Raw genomic sequence first — 5,309 nt, 5'->3', positions numbered from 1 at the left:
TAAATTCGCCTGGCCACACTACCTGTCACCATCGGGATGGGACGCAGGCTGGAAGGCGGCCGAGCACCATCATGTCTCAGCCGCCTTCGCCTACGAGTCTGCCTGTTCCCACCGTCATACCTTCCCCTCCCCAGGAGTACCGGAATCCCCAGGCCAGTCATCTACTGGTGGACACCAGCTCAACAACTGGCAGTAACAATACCTGTGCCCTCTTTGGTTCTTATGTTCTAATTAGTCAATAGTAGCAACTACCAATCCACTGGTTCTCCAATTTAAGTCCCTCAACCAACCCCCATTAACTCCTTAGCTAATATTAATTAAATCAGTAAATCCCTTGGCTCCTTAATTAAAACCTTCAACCACTAATCCTCATCTCTTATTAATTTGCCAGCAATATAACGACATAGCTAATCAAAAAACTAGTTAAAACAATAATTAATTAATTATCTAATTATACAAAAATTGGTAGTTAAGAACAATAGGATTGGAGGGCAAAATGCAGTTGTTAACAAAGTGACGGTGCAGTAGAATACAGAGTTCTTCTCTTTATGTTGTTAAAGTGCAATTGTGTCCGAAAAGTGCAAAGCGAGCAAAAAGCAGAGAGTTCAGTTCTTGTTCTCAGGCAGTGTGAGAACATAGCTCTTATTATTGGAGGGTGGTGGCGGGATAACAAGGGAAGGGGATCATGCAATCTGAGAGCCCAAGGCAGCCTCCGCCCAGCACCGGGGGCCCGGGGAGGTATTAACCCCCCCGTGTCCTTACCGCCGCGCAGCCACCGCCCTAGGAGCCCAGAGCTGCAATTAAATTGTAGTTGGTCTCACCCTCACCCTCTCCACCAAACATCCTCCACTCACACCTCGCCTCGTCGGCAGTCTCAGCCTGCCCCCAGCTCTTTGTTCTTCTGACTATGGTCTCCAATATTTCCCTGAGAAAATTTAACTGTCCACTGTTTGGTGCATATATTGAGGCAATAGTGGTGCTGACTCCCTCTAATTCACCTTTAAGAAATAAAAATCTGCCCTTCAGATCTTTCTTCGTATGTTGACATATGAAAGGAGTATGCTTTGAAATCAATAGAGCGACACCCCTGGCTTTTGAGGATCCAGGAGCCCGGTAAGATTGAGTGAACCAACGTGAATTAAGAAAATTAGGAGCTGTGGCCTTTAAGTGCGTTTCCTGCAGGCAAACTATGTTGAGTTTATTCTTTTCAAGATAGTTGGCAATCCGTTTGCGTTTAATAGGGTTTTTAAAACCTCTGCAATTCCAAGATGCGAATTTGAGATTCCGAGACATACTATTTGTGCTAGTACCTTAAGTACTTAGAAAGGGCAAGGGAACTAAACTACCTACTAGTTTTCTGTTTTGTTTTGTAATTTATGACTTATCACCAGTGACAGACGCCAGTATGTGGAACTAGTACTAGCCGTCACTTAACCACTAACTACCAAAAGAAAAACCAAACACAAACACCCAAGTCTTGGGAACAATTTCACCAGCCCTCCTGTACCCGGAGGGAAAGGGAGAAATACTCTGGGTACTCCCTTAGAGGGAAACTGAGAGCACCTTTTAGGGGAGCTATGTTATTCAACTTTATAATCAGAACAACTTGAACATCCCAAGCATCCCCCCCCCCCACATATGCATACAAAAACCAGGCTCTTAATATTATGATACTTCACCTAACTACAAATATAACGTATTTAGTAACAATACTAACTTATTAATAATTGGCCTCATCATTATCATCTCTTATGGCTTCCAAAGATCGTTATACCATATCATAACATAACAACTACAAATATTTAGAAAGAGGCAAAAAACCACATTATCTATTATAACACTTTTAAGTCATTTTTTTTTAAAATATTTGATTACCCTCCAATTGATTAAAATTACAGACCCTATTTCATTCCTTGAAATTAATAAATCAATATATGACCTTGATTAATTCATTCCAATTTGTACAAATCTATTTTAAAAGTTTATACAAACAACAAGGGTTTAAGACAAATAACAAATCTCCTACTCACCACACATACATACCTAACAATCATATTACTTTCCCTTTTTATCATTCTTTCTTACACAAACATTCACATTCACTCTCTACTTCCCTAACAGCCAGACACCATTTAATTCATTACTACCTAGTTCCCTATTTTGCTTACTATCAAACCTCATTCATTCTTTCAAACCATATCATTCTTTCTTACACAAACAGTCACCTTCACTCACCACTTTCTTAACAGCCAGACACCACTTAATTCATTACTACCTATTTCCCTATCTTACTTACTATCAACCCTCATTCATTCTTTCAAACCTTTTAAAACCCATATCAGTCACTCCAATTTATATGCCCGGGTTCTCTAAGATAATCAATTATTAAATATAAACAGATTTCCAGCCATTAGTTACATTATCTAGTACTAGGCATTCCTACAAAGAAAAGCTTACTATGCCACCTCCCTCCATTTTGAGCCTGATTAACCTATATGGTATTGAAACAAAATGTAGCCTAACTATTTTGCAACACAGAAGCCCGCCAAAAGAACCTTTTGAGTTATAGCAACCGTTAAGAACATGAACAGCGTTTCAAAGTTTTAGACAGATTGATGACCATTTTAACAAAACTCTTAGTTTAGTCTCTTTCTTATGTTGGAGCGCCCTCTGCAGGTGGATTGAGTCTTAATAAGTCTTCCTCTTCAGTAGGAGTTAGTTCTAGCGCCAAAACTTTGAGCAGAGCTTTGCCTGAGTCAATGTCGGACGCATTGTGCAAACAGCCATTCTTATAGACCAAAATGTCCGATGCTCCATTGAAACCTGGTATTTGCAGAGTGTAGTTTAGAGACAAAGGGTCTTAGTTTTCTCCGTTTGTCTAGTACATCTGGGGGAAGATCCAGAAGCATCAGGAATCTTTTCCCTTTGTATACCAGGGCCCCGTTTATTCTCGCCTCTTTTAAAATGAAGTCTCTTGCTTTGGGAAAGACGAAATGCACCAGTATGTCTCTGGGCCTCCCTCTTCTCGCCGTAGCCAGCGTCCCCAGCCTTTGCACTTTAGTGATCATTAGCATGCTTCCCTCCTCCACCTTCAGAGCCGTTTTAAGCCATTTTGTCATAAAAATGTTCAAATCAGTGGACCCCTCCTCGCCCTCTTCCAGCCCACGAAATTTAAGATTCGAAGCTCTAAAACGGTTTTCTAAGATTAATATTCTTTGTTCTAGTAAGCTATTTGTTCTCCTAAGAGATTTAACATCGTCCTTGAGTACTAAGGTCGCCTCGGCCGATTGCTCCGCCATTTTTGTTGTTACAGTGAGCTCCTCTGACAGCTCTTGAATTTTGGACTGGATGGGCTTAAGGTAGTTTTCTAGCGATTCATTAAAGTATCTGTGAATGTCCACTCTCGAGAGGTTGAGGTCCCTCTTATTTATTGGAGCGTCTTCATCCTCTCTGTCTGGGCTGGGTGGGGTATTATCATATGCCACCACATTTTGAACTGCACGGGTTAAAGGCCTACTAACCTCTTCCACGCCATCTGCTTTGAAAAAATCTGCCACCGACTTTTTTTTCTTCAGAACTGTTTTCTTTTTGTTTCTGCTTTGCTGTCCCATTGAAAATAGGATTTTTAAAGAAGCCTGGTGACTATAATTTAGCTATATAGGGGGAATGATCAGGAACTTGATCAAAGTGCGTCCACCATGTTTCAGCAACGCTCTGCCCCCAATTCGCCAGTTTTTGATCCACAAGAGGATTTGTCCTTTTACCCCATGACTCTTGAGCTTACTTAGGAGCCTTTGATGAGGAACTTTATCAAAAGCGTTCTGGAAGTCAAGGTATATAACATCTATTGGGTCCCCTTTGTCCACATGTTTGTTCACCCCCTCAAAGAACTCTTAACAGGTTAGTGAGACAAGATCTTCCCTTACAAAACCCATGCTGAGTCTTCCTCAATAATTTTTGTCCATCAATGTACCTACTAATTCTCTCTTCGATAATGGTTTCCACCAACTTTGCCGGTATTGAAGTCAGACTGACTGGCCTGTAACTTCCCTCTGGAGCCCTTTTTAAAGATGGGGGTGACATTAGCTTCCTTCCAGTCCTCAGGAACACGTCACAGGAGAGGGGCAGTGGTTGAGCTGCACAGCATCTGCTTGGCATGCAGGTGGTCATAGAATCATAGCGTTGGAAGGGGCCTCCAGGGTCATCTAGTCCACCCCCTGCACAATGCAGGAAACTCACAAATACCTCCCCCTGAATTCACAGGATCCGCATTGCTGTCAGATGGTCATCTAGCCTCTGTTGAAAAACCTCCAGGGAAGGAGAGCCCACCACCTCTCGAGGAGGAAGCCTGTTCCACTGAAGAACTGCTCTAACAGTCAGGAAGGTCCCCAGGTTCAATTCCTGGAATTCCCGATTTAAAAGGACCCAGGGGTTCGTGTGTGTTAGGGGTGATGGGAAAGACCTTGGGCTGAGACGCTGCCAGTTCAGGCGGGGCTCAGTTTTGGCAGGGCCAGGAAAAAACCCCCATCCCCCGTGGGAACCTGAGGCCCTGCAGTGCGCCCACAACCCTGCCAATCCAATGGGTCTCTTAAAAACCCACTTCCGGTGACCCCGAGAAGACACGATTTTAGGACAGCCTTGTGTTCCCTTGGGTAGGCGTGCTGTGCTGCTGGAGCCCCTCCAGTCCCCGCGGTGGTGGAGGGCTGCCTTGCCCAGCAAGGGGGCATTGGATTGCGCGCTGGAAAATCACGTCAAGGGCTGGCCCTAGAGCCTTTTGCTCCCTCGCCAAAACTAACAACTTGTGCGTCCCTCCCTCATTCCGTCCTATGAGCCCATAGAATAAAATGGAGGGACTGGGAGCCGCAGTGGAGGCCTGATCCCTCCGTTCTATCCCATGGCCCCTACGAAAGAATGGAGTCCGTTCTTTCCTATGGGCCAATAGGCTAGAATGGAGGGTGTGGAGAAACGCCATCTTGGTTAATGTTGGTGCTTGGTTGGAGGGGAACATGAAACTACTAGGCAGGCTGTGCGGCCTAGTCTTCCCTTCACTCCCCCCCTCCCTTCCGGAGTTAAACCATCAACTCTAGGGGGAAAGCCTCCTAGAGAGGCAGGAAGTTCTTTTGGTTCTTTTTATTTGAATTAGTCGGGAAAAGGGAGTTTGCAGCTGGCCCTCCAAGAGAGAGGTTGTGAGTCTGTGGGCTCCTGACTGTGGGAGAGGCCTACTCAAGAGGAGGAGGACTCCAGGCAGTCAGGCCGAGTAAGTAATTCACAAGGTAGACCAATTTACACCAGGGACGAGAGGATGCGTT

This window comes from Heteronotia binoei, chromosome 4 (genome assembly GCF_032191835.1).
Source record: "Heteronotia binoei isolate CCM8104 ecotype False Entrance Well chromosome 4, APGP_CSIRO_Hbin_v1, whole genome shotgun sequence".
Taxonomy (NCBI): domain Eukaryota; kingdom Metazoa; phylum Chordata; class Lepidosauria; order Squamata; family Gekkonidae; genus Heteronotia; species Heteronotia binoei.
Note: the sequence above shows the minus strand (reverse complement) of the source record.